This window comes from Antechinus flavipes, chromosome 4 (assembly GCF_016432865.1).
Source record: "Antechinus flavipes isolate AdamAnt ecotype Samford, QLD, Australia chromosome 4, AdamAnt_v2, whole genome shotgun sequence".
Lineage (NCBI taxonomy): Eukaryota > Metazoa > Chordata > Mammalia > Dasyuromorphia > Dasyuridae > Antechinus > Antechinus flavipes.
In genome coordinates, this window is record NC_067401.1 from 240,543,394 (window position 1) to 240,567,229 (window position 23,836).

Genomic DNA, 23,836 nt, shown 5'->3' on the forward strand with positions numbered 1-23,836 from the left:
CATAATATTCCACACTCTCTTTTCTGAATATTCACATCATTGAATCACCTTCCCCCAAATACCTGGGAGGTCTTAGCACCATAATTTTGACTAACCCTATGTGAAGCAAATAAATCAAAATAAAACTAGAAAAGATAAAAGACCTATGGCAAATGCAAATCTCTCCCTGATAACCTCAGACAACAGCAGTACAAAGATTACCTATTGCAAGCATTTCAGTTCTCTGCAGTTCTGGAGCACCATTTCAGCCGGGGAATCCAGTTTGAGATGGACAATTCACTGTGAGTTAGGTGGTCTGCAGTCATTTGTGCACTTAACTCAGCCTCTGCTTATAGAACAACAGCAGCAGTGCTCAAGGCAATTTTGTGCTAGCCCATCCTAGGAGGGGCACTACACAACTTTCAAAGATTCCTAGGGGTAAGGGAGAAGCCTGGAATTGCTCCATCTGTCCCTGTCCAGAAGAATAGACAGGCCAGGGAACACTGTTACAGAAGAATCCAGATTACTGAACAGAGTATTAGAGTATGCACACTTAGACTCAAGTCAGGCAAACCATAAATTCAGAGATCTGATATCAAATTGCAATGTCCTTTGAGAATGTTGAAATACGAATTAAGGAACTGGGGTTAGAGGACTGGAGAAACAGATCAGAGAGACTGTCAGTCACAAAGTGCCTGTACCATGGAGATTTCCAAGGGTGATTTCTGATTGTTCCTAAAAAACAAGTAATCAGAAAATAGTCCCAGAAACTGAATCTGCCAGGGCAATTCCAACAGAATAAGGGGTTTCAAAGTTAAAACAACCAGCAATCACAACCCTGTTAAGATTTAAATAATAAACTGAGCAAGGAGTAAAATCAAAAAAGGATATCTGGAAAGGATTCAGTAATAAGGGACACAAAGGAATGGCATGAACTCTCCAATAAAGAGGAGGCGGATAGCAGACTGGATCAAAAGTCAGAATCCTATAATATGTTGTTTACAGGAAATACATTTAAAACAGGGAGATACATACAGAGTAAAGGTAAAAGACTGGAAAAGAATCTATTATGCTTCAGGTGAAGTCAAAAAAGAGGGGTAGCCATCCTGATGTCAGATCAAGCTAAAGCAAAAATTGATCTAATTAAAAGAACTAAGGAAGGGCACTATATCTTGCTAAAGGGTACTATAGACAATGAAGCAATATCAGTATTAAACATATATGCACCAAGTGGTACAGCATCTAACTTCCTAAAGGAGAAGTTAAGAGAGTTGCGAGAAGAAATAGGCAGCAAAACTATAATAGTGGGAGATCTCAATCTTGTACTCTCAGATTTAGATAAATCAAATCACAAAACAAATAAGAAAGAAATTAAAGAGGTAAATAGAATATTAGAAAAGTTAGGTATGATAGATCTTTGGAGAAAACTGAATAGTGACAGAAAGGAGTTATATTTCTTCTTAGCAGTTCATGGAATCTACACAAAAATTGATCATATATTAGGACATAAAGACCTCAAAATAAATGCAGGAAGGCAGAAATAGTAAATGCTTTCTTTTCAGATCACAATGCAATTAAAAACTCCATTCAACAAAAAGTTGGGTGTAAATAGACCAAAAAGTAATTGGAAACTAAATAATCTCATCTTAAAGAATGATTTGGTGAAACAGCAAATTATAGACACAATTAATAATTTCACTCAAGATAATGACAATGGTGAGACAGCATTCTAAAATTTATGGGATGCCACCAAAGCGGTAATAAGGGGAAAATTTATATTCTTAGAGGTTTAGTTGAATAAAACAGAGAAAGAGAAGATCAATGATCAGGGACACAAAGACAGGTGTGGGGCAGAAGTGCATGAGGCCAAGTGAATAAGAAACTAAGGACTACTTTCAGATATTTTTTGGAAAAATCCACCAGCTTTCCTGGTTTCTATCTCATATCCTCCCCTTTTCTGTTATCACAGGAATCACCCAAGGAAGAGTAAATAAATTTTCAAGTAACAATCCCATATAAGTCCTGAAAGTGAATTAAATTTCCTATACGTAACAGTTAAGTACAGTAGGGGTTTTCATTCAGGAACTTATCTAAATATCCCTCAAATAATTACATGTTCTGAAGGGAACATTGTGATCAAGTAGATAATGCAGATACAAATGTTTATAGCAACAGTTACTCAAACCCAACATTTTCATCCCAAATCCTAAAAACACAGTAATAGAGGAACCAGTCAGAATTTAACAGTTATTCATCAACTATTTCAGTTTCCCCTAAATAAATGAGGCTCAAAGTCCATTAGGAACAGGGGCAATGTCTCATCTTCTAGACTTGCTTCCTGCTGAGAATGGGCAAAGAGCTAATTGATCAAAGATGGACAGAAGCAGCTACACCCAGAGAAAGAACACTGGGAAATGAATATAAACTGCTTGCATTTTTGTTTTTCTTCCCGGGTTATTTATACCTTCTGAATTCAATTCTCCCTGTGCAACAAGAAAACTGTTTGGTTCTGCACACATATATTGTATCTAGGATATACTGCAACCCATTCAACATGTAAAGGACTGCTTGCCATCTGGGGGAAGGGGTGGAGGGAGGGAGGGGAAAAATCAGAACAGAAGTGAATGCAAGGGATAATGCTGTAAAAAATTACCCTGGCATGCGTTCTATCAATAAAAAGTTATTGAAAAAATAAAAAATAAAAAATAAAATCCCACTATAAGATGGAAATGCAAAAAAAAAAAAAAGAATGGGCAAAGAGCTGATTATTTCAGGGAGGGAGGGTGTTGTGGTGTGCTGAAAGCATTCAATGGGCTGATCCAGGTCCCAGAAGCAAGTCAATATAGCTGTAATTTGACCAAAATCTAGAACAAAAATCAAATCTAACAAATAAAGGTTAGAACAGTCTGAGATAGAAAGACTGGTTCAAAAGGACTGCTACAAAACATGGAGAGGCCAGAAGAGACTAGCCAGCAGCTTCCCATGTAAGGAAACATGCTTGTGTCACAGGACAGACAAATGATTGTCAGCTATAGTCTCAATAAATAGCAGTTAGGTCTCACAGACAACTCTCATTATTTAGAAACCATTAAAACCTGAATATCTACAGACATAAATATCCAGTAACAGAGAGATGGCCAGATTAAATATTCATTTGACTAAGTAATTAGGATATAATGATTACATATAACCAGATTGGAAACAGTAAAGTATGACATAATTGAATTGCATTAATGGTTTCTATTGACCATTTGTTTTGATCATAGAAATCAGTCACAGGAGGAAAAAAGCAGGGACATCACTATAACATAATATAAACAGTCAAAACTTATTCTTCAGCACATACAGGACACAGAATAAAATAGCCTTAACTCAGTTTTACTCCAAGTAATTATCTCAGTAACTTTCAGAAGATGGAGCTTTAAGACTCCCAAATAACATTAACTACAGGCCCAAGAAATTTTACCTCCCATAACAAATCCCATTAACCAAAGCTTCAGATGAATCTTAAAGGTAGTTACCAAGACCTTATATTGATAACAGTAAGAGATTTGTCCCAGAAAATCACAGCTTATCTTTTATATATAAGTAGATGGTTCTAAGTTCAACATTACACATTTTGCTTTTAAAATACCCAATACATAGAAGAATTCTAAATTGCATATTTTCCTCTGTCACTTTCTATCTGGCATTTAAAAAGATTATTTTCAAATATTTTCAAAGGGACAAAGGCAAAAATCATTCTCAGAGTCCCTTTAATGGTACAACTTTAAGATGACTCAATACAATAGATTAAAATTTACACAGAATATCCTATTTCCACATAAAAGAATCTGAAAGCTTCTTTAAAAGTGTCAATTAAACTTATGTAAATAACCCAACCAAATTATATATCACATTTATGACAATATTCCTTAAACAAAGAAACCATTATGCATCTAAAGAAACAAACATTCAGTCAATTAACTTACTACAGTAAAAGTAGTCTGTCCCTTTAAATCACAAAAATGCTCTCTGGCAGCAGAGATAGGGAGCTTTTCTCCATTTCCAAAGAAGCAAGCAGAAAGCAATGGGAAGGTGAGTTAAATTTTCACCTTTGAAGCCAAAAGATTCTTTCCTTTTTATCTCTCCCACACTCAACTTCTCTTTATAATTAACTTTTAGGGAATCAAATTCTTCTCAGGATTTAGCCAGCCAGTTTATTTTCTTCTTCCAATAGAAGTTTCTTCTATTTAAAAGACTTTCCCCTTTTCTCCTTTTTTCTACTTAAGTCTTCTCTTTCCCTTTGCTACATACTTTTCCCTTCTTAATACTGTCTCTCTCCAATTTCTTTCATAATATTGCCTCTCCTCCTTCCTGAGATCATTCAAACCTTCAATTGTTGCTACAAATTAATCTTTCTTAAATCACCTTCTTTTTCCTTTACTTTCCTTTTCCTTCAAAACCTTTTAAGATTCACAATATAGTGAATAGTTAAATAACTCTATAAAACTCACAGACATGTTCAGCAAAGCTGACAAAATTTAAAACATAACTTATACTGTTTACAAATTGCCCAATATGTTTCAGAAGGTAACATACTTTATCTAATTAGGGGCATGCCTCTTCAGGCAAGTTATCAGAGCTTTGCTTTAACAAGCTAATGTTAAACTGAATCAAATTAAATACAGCTTTAAAAAAGTTTTCTCTTTCTTCTCAGTAGTAAAGGTTCAATATTTAAATATATTTCTAAAATCTTATACTCAGAATAAACAAATCTAGCATGCACAAGGTGACAGTAAAATTATCTCCCACAATTTCAGAATCATAGTACTGCTTTAAAACCTAAGTTCCCAAATATTCAATAGATCAATAAACTTAAAAGGATATGGCTTTTTCCCACTTAAGTAAATTTCCTAAAATTTCCTAAAATTCTTAATCAAATGTTGCAGACAAATTGAATTACCACTTAGTTATAAATACATACACACACACACACACACATGACACACACGCACACGCACACACACACACACACACACACACACACATTTTAATTGGCTCTTAGAGGCTTTTTGTCCTCCTGCCTGAGTTTTTTTTTTTTAAAGCAGTTAGCATCAACTTTTGTTCTCTCTCTCTTATGTTCCCAAGCAGAACTTGAATCAGATAAGGTTTTATTGCCCTTATCCTTTTCTCTCTACTAGCAGGCTTTTCTGTCAGAGTTTTGAAGGTAGCTAAGCTTTTCTGTTCCTTTTACTTTCAAATTAGTTCAAACAGGTTAAGAAGTTAAAACCACAAGCATTTTTTTTTATGCTAAACACATTTGCAACATGGAAATGACCAATTGCCAAATTTCTTAATTATTGTTCTTAAAACTTAACAAAGCTCTTTAATCAACAAAACAGATGAACTGATCACACAGAACACAAAGCACTAATTACACAGACACAACATTTAACATACAAAAAATTCCCAGAACCCAAACTTGTGCTTGGAGGCACCAAAACCAAATGGTGCTTAAAAAATACCCTGAGATTTATTGTCCAAAGACATATTCAGACCAGACGTATATCTTAATTGACACCCAGAACAGATGTCACTTCAGTGGCATCCCACTGAATACCTCCCAGATTATTGATTCATCAACCTATGATCTGGGGATCTAAAGGTGCTAACAAAACAGAATAGAACTGCTAGCAAAACAGAACAGAACAAAAAGAAAACCATTTACCCTGCAGTGATTTTAAAACAGACTCTCCTATGGTCAGGTGAAAGTGTCCGCAATGAGCCTTGCCATGGCTAAAAACTGCTCTCTCAGTGGAAACTTTGGAATAATCCAGAAGGCCAGTCTCTCCAATGAGGAGCCCACATCTCAATCACCCTAAGGCTTCAGGCAAAGACTTGAAGGTCTCTAATCTCTAATCCTGCTCTCATATCTCATATCTCGCTGGGGCCTCCAAAATATAATGCTGGAGATAGATAGTTTTTAATATTTTATTTGAGAAGGACAGATTGAGCTGGGGGCAAAGCAAAATCCATGTTGCTCCCAAGGCTGAATAAGTCTCAAAGTATCCAGCAGTGCATGAAGAATTCCAGGGATTTTTATGGGACTTTAGTGATAAGGTCAACAAAGGCAGAAGGCAGAGAGCACTGGTGAGCAGGAACTTTTCAGGAAAGGACCATAAATTTGGTTCTGACAGGTTGGGGGTAAGAACCATAAATTCTTATAAGAGGGAGAGGATAGAAGCCACTGAATCTGAGACAGGAGATATGCTTACCTATCTCTAAATAACTTATTTACAATTTATGACTCTGTGGAATGCTAATGGTCAGGGCTAGTTATCTTTGTCCTAATTTATATCAGTTCTAATGCTCAGGAAGGGAGTTTGCAACCAAGGGGACTGAGGCAAAACAATTAAAGGAACTAAAATAAAACAATTCAAGGAAACTGAAGCAGAACAATGAAAGGAAACCATGGCACAACAGTAGGAAGATAGAAAATGGAGGAAAGAAGCAAGATAGAATGATATCTAGTCTATTCAATTTTAGTATCTAAATTATGTCTATTTTTCTTATATCTCAATTAGAATAAAAATTCCATGAGGCAACACCATAATTGACCAGAATTTAGCAAGTTCTAAATCACTTAGTATTATTCCATGGGTGCTATTTGTGCTACTTTGTGTTTGATAACAGAAAAAAGAGGGAATAATCTTTTTAAATGCCAGATAGAAAGTGACAGAGGAAAAGGGATAGACAGGAAGAAAGGGACAGAGATGGAAGAAAAAACAGAGATAGAGAGATAGAATGAAACCATCCTTTTCAATGTTAACTGTGTAGATGAGAATTCTGACATGCTTCTCTAGATTCAACTATGCTGGATTGTTAAAAACCAAATGTATCTGTCTGTTCTATGTCTCCATCAGATTACTTCCCTAGAAGATTGAGGGGGAAAAAAAATTCAGTTCAAATGCTGTCTTTCCATTCATTGATCTCCAAAACATCTGTTCAAATAGCTGATTAAATAGCGTAGTCTTCAGACCTGTGGGCCCAGATTTGAGATACTGAGTTAAATGTATAGACAGCTACACACACACACACACACACACACACACACACACACACACACACACACTACACACACACACACACACACACACACACACACACACACACGTAGTTCTAATATATATATACTGTTTTTATATTACCTGCACTTTTCAACATGTTTATTACTTTCACTTCTGTGCTCCTCCAGCTGGACAGCAGTTCAACTAATCAATTTCACATCAGTAGTCCCACAAGTGACAACTAGATGATGCAGTAGGTAGACTGCCCAGTTTGAAGTTGGGAATATTCATCTTCCTAAATTTAAATCTGGATTCAGACACTTACTAGCTGTGTGACCATTTAACTCTGTTTGCCTCAATTCCTCAAGTATAAAATGTACTGGAGAAAGAAATGGCAAACCATTCTAGTATCTTTGTCAAGAAAACCTCTAATAGGATCTGAAGAGATATAGTTTAATAACTGTATAACAACAACAAGGTTCCACAATATTGCAGTGAAGTGGAAAAGGTGTAGCTTCCTATCTTTTTTGTTTGCATGGGTGAAACAAGTATAGTCAGTATAATTATATCACATACAATTTCATTTTTGATTATTGCTTCAATTTTCATTATTGCAGACATGAATATCATTTTCCTGGTTCTTCTTGCTTTAGTTTTTATCAATTCATATACAGCAAATGAGATGTACATTTGAAAATAATATTCATATCTGCAGTCTTTACCAAAAAATCTCCAAATTTCATCATAGTCAGATATGACTGAAAGGACCAAACAACAAATTATTATATTATTATATTATTTTTTTGCTGTTATTATTTATTTCCAGGGTTCTCTATGTACTTCATATTAATCATTTCTTATAAGATAGTAACATTCCATTGCATTCGCGTACCACAATATACTTAATCATTCTCCAACCACATTCTTTTTATCTTTTTAAAAATTTTATAGGCATCTAGGTGGTACTATAGATAGAGTACTAGGCTTGAAGTCAAGAAGCTCTGAGTTGAAATTCAGTCTCAAACACAGTGCAGTTCCAGTTGCATTATAGTTTCAGATCAGGGCACTGAAATGTTCTATTGCTTGTGGTGCAGATATTCTGAGAAAAGACAACACAAAGCCTGGGTGATCATTCCCAGCTTAATTAGAGGATTTACTTACAAGAGACCCCCTACAGTAGAATCTTTTGAAGGATAGCAAGCAAGCAGAGAATACTACAGTATAAGTTCATGCAGGGGGCTTTGTCCTTAAGCTATTTATGTGTTTTACTGAAACTGCATTAAAAAAAGAAATGGGTTGAGGAATTCAGGATATATCAAGTATGTAGTTGGGGTAACAGGAGGTATAAATGTACAACCAAGATAGAGTTGGCTACTAGCCAAACATCATTCTAGAACTAAAAAGAACATTTATGAGTTTCTTACTCCTAGCTGTAACTACAATCCATTTAATCTACAATGACCTAGTTAAAACGTCTGCCCCATTGTTCTCATAGGTAAAAATGAAAATAATAGCGTCTATCTTCCAGGGTTGTTATAAAAGTTGTTGTTGCTGTTGCTGTTGCTGCTGCTGTTGCCACTTAGTTTGGTATGGGTTAAGGTTAAATGATTTGCCCAGGATCACACAGCTAGTTAGCATCTGAGGCCAGATTTGAACTCATATAGATGAATCTTCCTGATACCAGGCTTGGCAGTCTATGCACTGTGGTATCTAGCTGCTTATAATGAAGATAAAATAAGATAATCACTTCAAAGTGCTTTGCAAACCTTAATATACTATATAAATTAGCATTTTTATAATTGTTGTTATTGTATTGTTCTTGACTCCTTATGATCTACAACTGAAATCTCTGGATTTGGACATTTTATTCACTTTGTCAGCATAATTACAAATTGTTTATCAGAATGATTGTGCTAATTAACAGCTTTATCCATGATGTATTATATGTGTGTACTTTTGAATGGAGAAAAATTCTTTTTTTAAATAATATTTTTTCCAGTTATATGTAAAACAATTTTAATATTCATTTTTTACAAAATTTTGAGTTCCAAATTTTTCTCTCCCTCCCCTTCTCCTCTCCTCCTAAAACAGTAAACAATTTGATATAGATTACATATGTGTAATATTTCCATATGATTCACAATTGTGAAGGAAGAAACAAACCAAAAGGAGAAAACCATGAAAAAACTAACGTGAAAATAGTACACTTTTGTAATGGGCTGAGGCTTGAGTTGATGCACTGAGGTCCCAAGCATGTGAGGCTAAATAGTAATTGGACCATACTCTATTAATATATATGCTTGGAGAAAGAATGGTCCCCTCCCACTCTTTGTGCAAGTCCTGATGTATTGTATAGGAAATGATGATTTTGGTGGGTGGAGGCAGGGAAGTGGAAAGGGAAGCAGAAAGAGAGACTGCTGGCTGGCATCTTGACACAGCTGCTCACATTGCTATGGTGACCACCCTTCACCTCCGATCCCTTTTCACCTGCAATCCCCCTTCACTTCTGCTGGTTGGCTTCCTGTCGCAGCTGCCCATATTGCTATCACAATCCTTCTTCACCTCTACTGAGAATAAAGATTGAAGATTTTTCCCTTAACCTGAATCCCTGACTCTGGCTGATTTTAAATACATGGCCATCACATTTGGCACCCAAACATGGGAACCAAGGACCCTACGTTCACTGAAGAAGTCTCCAGTGACCAGGAACTTAGGTGAGTATAATAGACAAACAGGGAACTTATTTTCTTAAAGACTAAATTAGTAACCTTTTTTGGCTGAAATGGGACAGATGCTAGCTAAAGATTCTCCATTCCCCACACTAACCCTCCCACCGCCACCCAGGAGTGGAGCTATAGAAAGCATGCTTAAGCTGGTAGAAGATCAAGGGCTACTTATAACTTGGGAACAGACAGCTAGACTTCTGGGTACATTAAAACACCTCTTCTTTGTTCTTAGAGGAAGAGCAAATCTCTCCAGATAATTGGACATTAATTGGGCAACAGCTCTCCACATATTACAACAAAAATCAGATAAGTTATAGAAGAAAGGGAAAAAGGTCTAGGAACAGCCAAATGGGGAAGCCTGAGATAAAGGAGGAAGACAATGAACAGATTAATGAACATATCCCCACAGGGCATGGAGACTTAAGTGAAGCTTAAGGGTGTGGTGAATCTTGAGGCAGCTTCAGCCCCACCTAAGGAGCAGGTAAGTGACTCTATTCCATCAATTCCACCCTCCAGGATGGAGGGAGAAAGGGTAGTGGGGGGGGAGGGGGAGGGGGACAGTGACAGCACCAGCATCTCCCCTCCAGCATCCACCCACTTCCATGACTAGATTGCAAAAGGGACTAATTAAGGCCAAAGCAGAAGGGAGAAATGTATCAGAATTTCAACACCACATTTTTCCTGTAATTCAACAGATTAATTCTTCAAGTCAAGAAAGTAGAAAATACACTCCTTTTGATATAGAAATCTTCAAAGACCTGAAAAAGGCTTGCACTCTTTGTGGGGCTATATCAGCTTATGTTAAGATGTTATTACAGAATTTGGCTTTTGAAATCTTGACCCCTAATGACTGGAAATCTATAGCAAGGATATGCCTAGAACCTGGACAAAACTACTTGTGGCTTTCTGAATATAGTGAGGTTTGTAGGATACAAGCCCAACAAAACAGTCAATATGGAGTTCATGCTGCAATCACCTATGACCTACTAACAGGTGTAGATTCCTATGCAGACATCGCAGTACAAATTAATTATTCCACAGCAGCATATGAGCAAATTGCTGCTAATGCTATCAAAGCGTGGGCTTCTCTCCACAATAAAGACGACAAGTCTTCACAAAAATAACACAAGGGCCAAATGAACCCTTGCTGACTTTGTGGGACATTTGCAGACAGCTATCACAAGAACGAATGGGGAAAATGCAGTAACAGACATTTTGATAAGGCAACTTGCTAAGGAAAATGCTAATGAGGTTCGCAGAAGAATTATACTAGGACTGCACAAGGATGCTCCTTTAAAGGAGTTCATAAGATGCTGTGCCACAGTGGGCACAAATGCCTTTTATAGCCAAGTTATGATGGAGACTTCCCAAAATCCAAACATGGGGAGACAGGGTCCCTTTTGGAAAGGGACTTCCAGAGAGACTTGTCAATGCTTTCAGTGTGGTAAAGTAGGGCATCTGAAAGCTCAATGTTGGTATAGAGACAGAATGAGAAAACAGGATGGGAGAACAAGACTCAATACCCCATGTCCAAAATGCAATAGAGGCTTCCATTGGGCCTCAGAATGTAGACAGATTCAGGGAAATGGGATGAGGGGCCCAGCCTCAGGGTCCAAGGCAAAAAACACTTGGGGCATGATGGCAGCCAATGGTGTACCCAGAGAGTGCCTACAAGTCCAGTACCCAGACATGACCAATCAGCCAAAAAGCCATATGATGGGAGAAAGGGATTACACAATCAACTAGCCAGGAAGCAACCTGATGGGAGAAAGGAATTACAATTGGGGAGAACAGAGCTGTATGCAGCTGGGACAACTGAGAGGTGAAATCTGTTCATTTCCTTTGCCTATGGATCCCTTGCCTCCAGGCACAGTAGGCTTGACCATTTCACCTTCTGAGAGTACGTACAAAATAGTGTCCATCACACACTGATGTGGGAAACTGGGGAATGTGTAGATAATATCCCAGTCACTAATACAGGTAGACAATGTGGAACTTATCACCCAGGAGAAGTAGTAGCATCAGGTTTAATCATACAGAATCCTAATAAGCAACCTGGTGATAGTCACCCAGATTCTGACTCCAGAAAAAAAAATCTAGGAATATATTAGACAGCAGCTGTAACAACTGACCAACCTATGCTCACGATCTATATAAATGGCCTACCATTAGAAGGATTGGTAGATACAGGTGCAGATTGTACAGTCATTAGAGGTGCCAATTGGCCCAATCACTGGCCAAAGATTAAAGCAGATACCTACATGTCTGGCATAAGAGGATCAATAGCAGCTGAAGTTAGTGCTGCCTCTATGAGATGGACTTTTGAAGGCAAAACAGGAGTTACTCCTTTTATAGTTGAAAAAAAATCCCCATCAATCTGTGGGGAAGAGATGTTTTACAGCAATTAGGGTTAAAAATTAGTACTTTGTTTTTTTAAGCAGGGCTGCTGTTGAAGGCCTGCCAACACTTTCACCTGTTTCTATCCAATGGAAAACTGATACACCAGTGTGGGTAAAACAGTGGCCCTTAGGTAGCGATAAAATTCAGGCCTTATTAGATATAGTACGGGAGCAGCTTGAACAAGGGCACTTACAACCTTCTCTAAGCCCTTGGAATTCCCCAGTATTTGTTGTAAGAAAGAAATCTGGAAAATGGAGGATGTTGACTGATTTAAGAAAGGTAAATGAATAGATGGAAACTATGGGAATGCTTCAGCCTGGACTTCCATCTCCTACTCAATTGCCTAGAGAATGGCCTCTTTGGCTCATAGATATTAAGGATTGTTTCTGTTCTATCCCTCTGGATAAGGAGGATATGAAAAGATTTGCCTTTTCAGTGCACAGCGTTAGCTTACACTGAGCCTTATAAAAGATATGAATGGACAGTTTTGCCACAGGGAATGAAAAACAGCCCACTATGTGTCAAATGTATGTTGCTGCTGTTCTTGCTCCAGTAAGAAAAGCCTTTCCAAAAGTTATGCTATTATATTATATGGATGATATATTGGGATGTGTACCTGAGGAACAAATGTTAGAAGCATGTCTACAAAAGACCATAGAAACACTAAGGAATTATAAATTGTACATAGCTGAAGAAAAAATTCAAAGACATGCTCCTTTTCAATATTTAGGATACGAAGTATACTCTAAGGTGCTTACAGTATAAAAACTGTCCTTAAGAACAGAGAAGTTAAACACCTTAAATGATTATCAGAAATTGATAGGAGATATCCAATGGATGCGACCAGTGTTAGACTTGACTACCTATCAGTTACAACCATTATATGACATTTTAAGGGGAGACAGTGCTTTAAATTCACCATGCTAGCTTACAAAAGAAGCTCAAGAGGCTTTGAGAAAAGTTGAACTGGCTTTATCCAATGTGGTTGAAAGAGTCACTCAAAAACCCTTGGAAATATCAGTTTTTGCCACATAAGAGGCACCCACAGCAGTCCTTCATCAAGGATACAGTGTGATAGAGTAGGTGAACCTCCCAGCACAACCACAACAAAGCCTTACCCCTTACCCAGTGCTTGTGGCTAGAATTTTATTAAAGGCCATTAAGTGAGCAGTACAATTATCTGGGACAAGACCTGACAAAATATATACCTTTTCCACAAATTAATGTGTGTTGTGAGACCATCCCACAGTGGCAAATTTTATTAGCCATGGCTCCAAATTTTACACATGGGTCTCCATTAAAGATAACCAGACTTTTACATAATTGGCGCTGGATTCTTGAAGAAAATGTTTCTAAAGTTCCTCTTAAAAGACCAACTATCTTTACAGATGCATCCAAACACAATACTCTCATGACTTAACTATAAAGAGAGTAGTCAGAACTCCTTTTCAATCTGCTCAGCAGAATGAACTGTATGCAATCATTCTAGCTCTTACTTATTATCCAGGAGACATAAATATAATATCTGATTCGGCCTATTCAGTAGGTGTGGTACAAAGAATTGCCACAGCCCAAATAAAATTTGCATCCTCTAATATATATCAGCTCTTTAAGAAACTTCAAGAGCAAGTGAGAAAGCTTCCAGGTAAGATTTATATTTTGCATGTCCACTCACATAGTGGACTTCCAGGTCCCATTTTTGATGGTAATTCAAAGGCAGATAGTCTACTAACTATGATGGTCAATACTTCTTTATTCCAAGAAGCCCAGGCATCTCATTATAAATATCATCAGGCTGCTTGAGCTTTACATTTACGATTTGGAATAACAAGAGAGGAAGCTAGGAGCATATAAAAGCCTGTACAGCTTGCCTGCCTTTCCACGCTCCTACACTGCCTCCAGGGAAGAACCCTTGTGGTTTGAGACCCAATGAAATCTGGCAAATGGATGTGACCCATTATAAATATTTCGGCCATTTGTCTTTTATCCATGTTGTGGTAGACACATTTTCAGGATTCACTTTTGCAATACCAGCAGCAAAAGAGACAGCCCGAGCGAGTGATCACTGAATTCCTCACACAAGCATTTGCTGTTATGGGTGTGCCACAAGCAATAAAAACAGACGAAGGTCCTGCATATACCTCCAAACATTTTGCACACTTTTGTGCATAGTATAAGATTTTACACACCACTGGCATACCCTTTAATACTCAAGGACAGTCAATAGTAGAGAGGAGAAACAGAGACATTAAGACTCTGCTCCAAAAACAAAAGAAAGGGGGAGCCACAAGTAACCCTAGAGAATTTCTAAATCTATTATTAATATAATCTATTATCTAATTATTAACTTCTTGATTTTTGACAAACATGCACTGGCTCAGGCAGACAGGTTTTATAACCCACTGGAAGGGTAGTGTCCAGTACGCATAGCTCCACTATCTTTAGATAATTGCCAGGTGATGTGGAGAGACCCAGAAAGTGGTGAATGGAAGGAACCAGATAGGCTAACTGCTTGGGGGAGAGGGTTTGCTTGTATCTCTACAGGTGGAGAAGGAATCAGATGGGTGCCAAAGAGCCATATTCGCCTTGTCTATCACAGAGAGACGGAGCAGACCCTTGAAAAGAAGGAGAAGACCCAAGAAATATCGGGTGGTTCTGTTGCTGATTGTCCTCATCATTGAAAAAGTGTGGCAGTTATGGCATTTGACTCATGGACATAGAAAATTGTTGGACTTCAAAATCCTCAGGAATCATTGGATTCTCTGAGACATGATAAGATTATTGTAGGACTTGAAAACCCTCAGGAATCATTGGATTCTTTGAGACATAAGACTTGAAAGCCCTCAGGAATCACTGGATTTTCTGAGAAATGATAAGACTCTTACAGGACTTCAAAATCTACTGGAATCATTGGATTCCCTAGCACATAAAAAGACTTTTGCAGGACTTCAAAAACTTGGGGGATCATTAGATTCCCTGATATGTGAAGCAATGGACAATAGATTGGTTTTGGACTATCTCTTGGCTGCTGAAGAAGGCGTATGTGTGACTGCTGTTTACATACTCTCCTTCTAGGACTTCTGGCAATCTTTTGCAACACCATGTTGATTTATATTGTTTGTTATACTGTTACTTGTGTGTACAATTCATATTTGTTATACCACATCAAGCCTGCACTGACTGTGGGGAAGGTCATCACTAATAGCCTCTGAGTTATTGCTATGTGCTTGTGTAATATCTCCCATGCTGATGGGATTGTGCATAATAAGACCTTTCAGCCCAGAAACCCGCTAGCAACCCCCACTTCCCTTTGGAAGTGCACCCTTTGGTGCTTTTCATCTCCCTTCCTGAGAAGTTGGGGGGAGGGGGGAGTCATGATCACCTCCTTTTCAGTGCTTTCACTTCCTTTCCTGAGAAGTCAGGGAGGGTGTGGTCATCTCCTCTTGGGGGCTCTGACCTCCCTGAGGAGTCAGGGATGGCATGACTACCTGTGTTCTAAAACAAAAGAAAGTGGGAGATATAATGGGCTGAGGCTCGAGTTGATGGGCTGAGGTCCCAAGCACGTGAGCTAAATAGTAATTGGACCATACTCTATTAATATATAAGCTTGGAGAAAGAACGGCCCCCACCCAATCTTTGTGCAAGTCCTGATGTGTTGTATAGGAAATGATGATTTTGCTGGGTGGAGGTAGGGGAGTGGAAAGGGAAGCAGAAGGAGAGACTGCTGGCTGGCATCTTGGCACAGCTGCTCACATTGCTATGGTGACTGCCCTTCACCTCTGATCCCCTTTTCACCTGCAATCCCCCTTTACCTCTGCTGGCTGGCTTCCCATCGCAGCTGCCCATATTGCTATCGCAATCCTTCTTCACCTCTACTGAGAATGAAGATTGAAGATTTTTCCCTTAACCTGAATTCCTGACTCCAGCTGATTTTAAATACGGGGCCATCGCATTCTTCGAGCTAGATTCAGAGTCCAGTTCTTTCTCTAGATATGGATAGCACTTTCCAACATGGATCTTTTGGAATTATCTTGGATCATTGTTCCATTGAGAAGAGCTAAGTGAGTCATAGTCAGTCACCTACACAATTGTGATGACCGCGTATTTAAAATCAGCCGGAGTCAGGAATTCAGGGTAAGGGAAAAATCTTCAATCTTTATTGAAGTGAAGAGGTGAAAAAGGATTGTGATAGCAATATGGACAAGAAGGATTGCAATAGCAGTATGGGCAGCTGCAACAGGAAGCCAGCTAGCAGAGAGAGATCTGAGCTAAAGGGCCGTCGCAATGGCAATACGAGCAGCTATGTCAAGACGCCAGCCAGCAGTCTCTCCTTCCTCTTCCCTTTCCACTCCCTTGCCTCCACCCACCAAAAACGTCATTTTCTACACAACACATCAGGACTTGCACAAAGAGTGGGCGGGGGCCATTCTTTCTCTAAGCTTATATATTAATAGAATATGGTCCAATTACTATTTAGCCTCACATGCTTGGGACCTCAGTGCATCAACTCAAGCCTTAGCCCATTATACACAATGTTGCTGTTACTATGTATAATGTTCTCTTGGTTCTGTTCATTTCACTTTGCATCAGTTCATAGTAAGATTTTCAGGGTTTTTTTTTTTTTTGGGGGGGGGGGAATTGGAAATCTACTGAGTAGAGCCTTTTTTAAAGGCCAATAGATTGTCAGAGTTGGAATGACTCTTAGGAGCCATTTAGTCCATCCCCTTCTTTTTATAGATATGAAAAATGAAATCTAGGAGTGTTAAATGGTTACACAATTTAAAAACTACTTAAATTTATAGTTCTAGTGCTATATGGGACCTTCAAGCTCATCTAGAATAAATCTTCTAGTTTTATAGGTAATACAATTAAAGTTCAGTAGCATAAAAGGACTTGTCCAAGATCATGTAACTAATTAATAGTATACTTAGAAATAAAACTCAGGTCTCCTGGTACTCTCTCTTTCCACCATGTTACTTCATATAGTCATGTGATATAGGAAGAATAATTGAGTCCATCATGTTGAGGCTAGGAAGGGATCCCAAAAGTTGGAGTCACAGACCAGTGTCACAAGGTGTCTCAAAAGAATTTTCAGGCTTGAACCCATTCCCAAGTCAAGGGGCTATTTATTGTAATTGTAATGCCAATTGAAGTGGGCTTAAGTCTGGAAGACTTAGCAAGGAGATACATTTATCTAGTTCTTCATGTTATAGATATACTAATTTTATTGGGATAGAACCAAGCAGTGGTCTCAAGAATTTGGTTATCACTGACCAACAGACAGTAATGTTTGTAAGGACTGCTCTAAGGCCAGAAGACTTAAAATAATTGACAGATTGTTAGAACAATAGACTCAGGATCACTTATATATCTTCCCTAAAGTCTAAGGGGAAAATATTATTATATTCCTAGACCAGAGGACTTTTATATCATTCACAGAACAAAAGATAAATTGTGGAAAATGTGAAAAAAAAATTCTTAGATCAGAGAGCTTCAGGATTCCAGCCAGAAGATTTAGAATCACTGACTTATTGTTAGAATAGAAGCCCCCTAAGGTCAAGGCTTAAAATCATTGCTGTCTCCTATAGAACTATATTATATCAATGGGAAATAAGCTACATTCCTGCCCAGTTATCATTTTCCCCAAGTGACTTCACTTTAGTATTGGATTCTAACAAAGTAACAAGCATTTATTAAGAATTTACCATATGCCAAACTTGTGCTAAGTGTTGAAATATAAATATAAGAAAAAAAATGACAGTGCCTTCCTTCAAATAACTTGTGTTTTAATGGAGGAGGGCAATACACAAAAGGGAGTTGAAAAGGTGAGAGGAATGGGAAAGGAGGGAACTATATTCATGGGGAAAAGGAGGAGTTGAAGTACAGAAAATCAGAAATAAATTGGGGAATGGAATGAAGGATGATTAATTGGATCTCTCCTCAAAATGGAGGTGGAATTCCAGATATAATTCACCAATGAGAGAAAGAGGCCAGTATTATAGATGTTCCAGATAGAGAAGGTGATAGGTGACAATGAATGTTCCAGCATGAGAAAACATCAAGGATTGAGCTAAGGTGGCAAAGTTCAAAAGAATTTTTATTCCTGCATATTCCTGCATAGTCTCCTTTTTTTTTTTTTTTGGCTGAGGCAATGGGGGTCACACAGCCAGCAAGTGTTAAATGTCTGAGACTAGATGTAGTCTCCTTTTAAATCTAGGATTACTTAGTTATTGTGTGTATGGTGGGGGGAGGGGATTAGAATAATGAATGTTTAAGGAGGAATTTGACTAAGGAAATATGTGATATATCATATTTGGTGCAGAGAACAGACCCAGAAAAGGTTGGAGGGTTGGGGAGAGTTGTAAGGAGGACATCAAAATGAATTAAATGATTTGCCATTTCCTTCTCCAGCTCATTTCACAAACAAAAAAACTGAGGCAAACAGAATTAAGCACCTTACCAAGAATCACATAGCTAATAAATATCTGAGGTTACATTTCACCTCAGGAAGATGGGTCTTCCTGACTTCAAGCTGAACATTCTATTCACTACACCATCTAGATATTCCCACTGTCTTCTAACTAGACTATTTTAAGATTCAGCTGGTTGTTTTCCCTGATTCAAGCCTCCTCCGAATCCAGTCTATTATCTCTTCAGTTATCAAAGTGATCTAACTTAAACTTAGGTATAGCCAACAACTCCCCCATTAGACAAACTCCCCTATTTCCCTATTCTATCAAGGATCAAATACAAAATTTTCTATTTGGTACTTTAAATCAACTTGAGTAGTCCTGCCTTTCTTGTCATGTACTTTATTTTCCTCCATATACTCTATGAAACAGTCATACTGGCCTACTTGCAGTTCCTCACATGTGACACTCTATCTCTTAACTCCATGAATTTTTGTTTTAATTAAATTTTATTATTTTCAATCAAGGAAAATTTGTTTTCTCTCCTGCCTACCCTTCATTCCCACCATTCAGAAATAAAAACAAAACTTTTGTTGCAAGCATGTATAGTCAAGCAAAACAAATTCCCACATTGGCTATGTCCCAAAAATATGTCTAAGTTTATACTCTGAGTCCATCATCTCTCTTTCCAGGAAAGAGATAAGTAGCATGTTTCATCATGAATTTTGTTAAGTCACTATGTTAATCAGAGTTGATAAAATTTTCAAAGTTGTTTCTTTTTATAATATTGTTGTTAGTGTATAAATTGTTCTTTTGGCTCTGCTCACTGCACTCTATTTCTAGTGCTCCCTATATCTAGATTTCTCTGGAACTCTACCTTTCCTATATTCATATACCAGTTGTTCAATCATCTCCAGTTGTTGGATGCCTTTAAGTTTCCAATTCTGTGTTACTTTTCAATGGCTTTTCAATGGCAATCTTCATTGCTTAGAATGTTTTTTTCTCCTCCCATTGGTTCCACCTTCACACCCATCCCAGCCCATCTCCTAATTTCCTTGATTAATCTTCAAGATTCAGTTCAAATTCTTGCATTGATGTCTTCCCTTAAATACCACTGCTAGTGTTTTCCGTCTGAGATTACTTTCAATTTACACAGTAACTGTCTTATATGTATACAATTGTTTCTTTTTAATCTTTCCCATTACAATGTGAGCTTCTTGAGAGCAGAGACCCGTGTTTTGCCTTTGAAAAATCCCTTGTGCTGATTACAGTGCCTGATGAATAGTATGTAGTTAATAAATGCTTGTTGAATGACTGACATGTACCAATTTAAATAATATATAGCAGAATTTTTCCTTCTGGGTTATTGGTTCTTTGAAAGTCTATGAACTTTCTTTTTTTTTAAAAAAAAAGGATCTTGATAACTATTTTAACACATGTGCTTTTCTTTTCCCATTGGTGAAAAGATAATAGTCTTAGCAGTCAGTTTAGATCATTTAGGCAGCAGCCTTTCCTTAAAGTGGAGTGACTCTTTTTCAATAGTTACCAATGAAAGCATTTATCCAGTAAGTGAGGTGTATAGTGGTACAGACCCCTATTTTGCAGGAAACAGTCTCTTCAAATACTCACATTTGAAAAACACTTTCAATCATAATTGTGGTTTTATCATTCAATGTAGAGTTTTCTGCCTAAATACTGTTCTCTTGGAATAGTATTGAAATACTCTTGAAGAGATTTAAAAAACAAAAAGCTGTTATCTCTGAGAATCCAGAAATATACTTGATGGCTATGAACCATGGAACACAGCTGAAGAAATGAAAAATGGAATATGCATTATTATCAAGAATAATTGAGCCAATCACACTATAACCAGGCAACCAAACTCCCATTGTACCCTTCATCTAGAATGATGGCTCCACTGTATAGATCAGTCAAAAAAGAGGATGGAACCAATGAAACTAAAAATGCCTTATATAAATATGTAACTCTGTTTAAGTGGGTGTTTAGAAAGGCAGAAATAGCTTTCATGGTGATAGGGTAAGCCTTACTCCTTATGGGACAATGAAAGCTGAGTCTGATTTCAGGGAGCCTAAATGAAAAAAAATCTTTTTACCACAGATGGCATTCTTTAAGTGCCTGGTAGATATTAACCAGTAGAGTTGATAGAGGGCTATCATTAAGATCAGCATTGTAAGCAAATGTTGATCAGACAGTTGTTTCTAACTCAAAAGACTTGCTTTGAACAAAAAAGTTTTACCTTATATTAATTATGTTAGTAATTACTTTGAATTTGTATAGTATCAATTTTCAAAGATTAAAGAACTCTTACATTTTTATTTTTAAAACATTATTATATCTAAAATAGGTTCTTAAGTTTGAATAAATAATGTAATTCTTGACAGCAGCACGTTTTTGCCAATTTAACAAACTTTTTTTTCTTTTCTCATTGATGAATTTCTCTTAGAACTTCTATTTTGTAAAGGGTCCAAGGCCAGCCAAATGCTAATCTCCTTACTCTACTGCTGACTTTCTCCCTACTATGTCAGGTTTTTTCTTTTAATATTGTTTTCTCCCATTTAAATGAAATGCCCATTCCAGGGCAGGAGCTGTCTTTCTTTGGGGCAGTATTTGGATCCCCAGCCCTCAATACATTACCTGGCACATAGAAAGTGCTTATTAATGTTTATTGCTTTGTCTTACCTAATCTATGTATTTTGTTTTATGAATTTAAAAACATTATGTTGATAAGGGGTCCCATGATTTTTGTTTGCTAGGGGCTATTCAAAATGTGTTTGTTTTCTTGGTTTTTTTTTTTTTTTTTTTTTTTGTAAAAATCACTGAGGTTTGTGTGGTACCAGTGTTAGAATTTTGACAACACACACATTGGTCTGGCTGAAAATGTTCATGTTCATTTTGCAAATATAAGGGAAAATATGCATGAATAAGTAAAATAATACATGAAAGAATATACTGTAGGCCTGAAATCCCTGCAAGGCTTGAGAAAATATACTGACTTACCAAGTCTGTGCTTGTCTGCATTTCTTTTTGGCAGGCATATAATACTGAACTATTTATAGTGAGGCAGGCAAGGGGTAAATGCATGTTAGTTAAAGGAGCACCTTAGGAAATAACTAAGACAGTTCTTTTAAGGGGGGAAAATACCACCTTAACTAAACTAGAATGGAAAAGTACAAGTTGAACTTGTGAAAAAGAAATATGGCAAATATTTTAAGATATGCTTCATAAAGAATGCTAAAAAATTGACTTAGAACCAGTTTACTGACTCTGGTTGATTCAGGGTTGTTACATGAAAAAGAGATCAGGCATATTTTTGTTTCACCTAAGAGCAGGAGTTCATAATATCTTTTGTATTATAGACTCTTTTGATAGTCCTTTTCAGAATAATGTTTTTAAATATATGAAATAAAACACCGAATTATAAAAAAGCTTAAATGTGTTGAAATAATTGTCAAAATATTAAATAAAATAAATTTGTAATGTAGTAATGCATAGTTTTTTTTTGCTAACCTGTTAAGTAAAAGGAAAATGCATTTAAAATATGAATAGTTTGAGGGTTTTTTTTGGGGGAAATTTCAATATTTATTTTTTATTATCTTTTTTATTACTTATCTTAAATCATAACATTAAACTATAGGGCATCTTTCACAAGCCAATATGCTCTTAATGTTGTTCAATTGATTTCAAATTGTAACAAGATATAAAAGTATCTGTGATTTTTATTGGTAGCAAAGTTACTGGTACTTGCTAATACAGCTGCTTTGTTGTCTATGTTCATAGTTTGAAGGCAATGCTAAATTTCAGTTAGAGGTTATTGAAAATAAAGATATAATTGTTCTTAGCTACATTCATGGACTTACTGGACTTACTAGGAATCCATACACTCCAAGAATCTCTTCCCTAACAGGAAAAAAATTGAGAGTAATTTTTTTTTGTTAAGTTGGAAAAAGTTGAAGAGAGGAAAATACAGACTTGATTTAAAGAAAAATTTCTCAATAATTAATGCATCTAAAAGTGGAATAGGTTGTCTCAAGATGTAATAGGCTTTTGTCAGTTCAAGAAAGGATTTATGTGTGTGTGTGTATTAGTAAAATAAAATAGACATAAAGATATAGTGGGCTCCCTTCAGGGGTGTGCTGGTCAATAATGGGTTTTCTAAAGAAAACATACCACAAAACACTTTTAATTTTAATATGCATCATTAAGATTTTCTTCATCTCTGTCTGTCTAGATAATCAACAAAACAATATGTCAAACTCTGATTTCTAACATTTGTCAATTCCCAGACGTAACTGCTCACACTGAAAATTTAATAGTGATCTGTTTCCTCAAACTTGAGGCTGACTCTAAACACCCCAGCTGTCAAAGGTTTCATAATCACTTGTGAAGTGTGAGGTAAACTTAATTTTTGCTCCTGTGTTGAACTGGATGACTTGATTCTTTTGAAGGTTAAATAGTCACCTGACAAGAAACAATTCAAACATCAAGGACCCATATTCAGGATTACACAGGATATAGCAAAATCTATATTAAAAGATTGAAGGGCTTTGAATATGATATTCCAGAAGGTAAAAGAATTTGTATTCCAACCAAAACTCAATTAGGTTCTGAACATAACCTTTCAGAGGAAAAGATGGGCATTCAATTCATGAGAACTTTCAAACTTTTCTAAAGAAAATAATGAAACTGGACAATTTGATTTTCAAATACAAAACTTAAGAAAAGCATCAAAAGATAAACAGTTTTTAAAAAGGATCTTATTCAATAAGGTTCAAGTGTTTACATCCCTACATGGGAAGATGATATTTCTCATGCTTGAAAAGTATATCTTATTAGGGCAGTTAGAAGGGGTTACAGATATAAAATAAAAGAAGAGAGTACAGACATAAAATTACTTGATGTAATGATAATAAAATTTAATTAAGAGGTCAAAAAAGATTGTACTGTGAGAAAAAAAAAGAGGGAGGCAGAACTAGGTAAATAATATTATATGAAGAAACCATCAGATTTGGTTCAAAGAAAGAGTAACACACACACTGATTTAGGTAGAGAAATCTTACTCTATAGAGAACTTGGCAGGAGGGAAAGAGGAAAGAAAAGCAAGGGAGGGATAATAGAAAGGAGGGAAGATTGTGGAAGGCAGTAGAAAGAATCAAAACACTAATGATGAAGGATAGAATGAAAGGAGAGAAAAAAGTATAAAAAAGGGAATTAGGATGGAGGGAAATATAGTGAGTACCTATAATTGTGAATG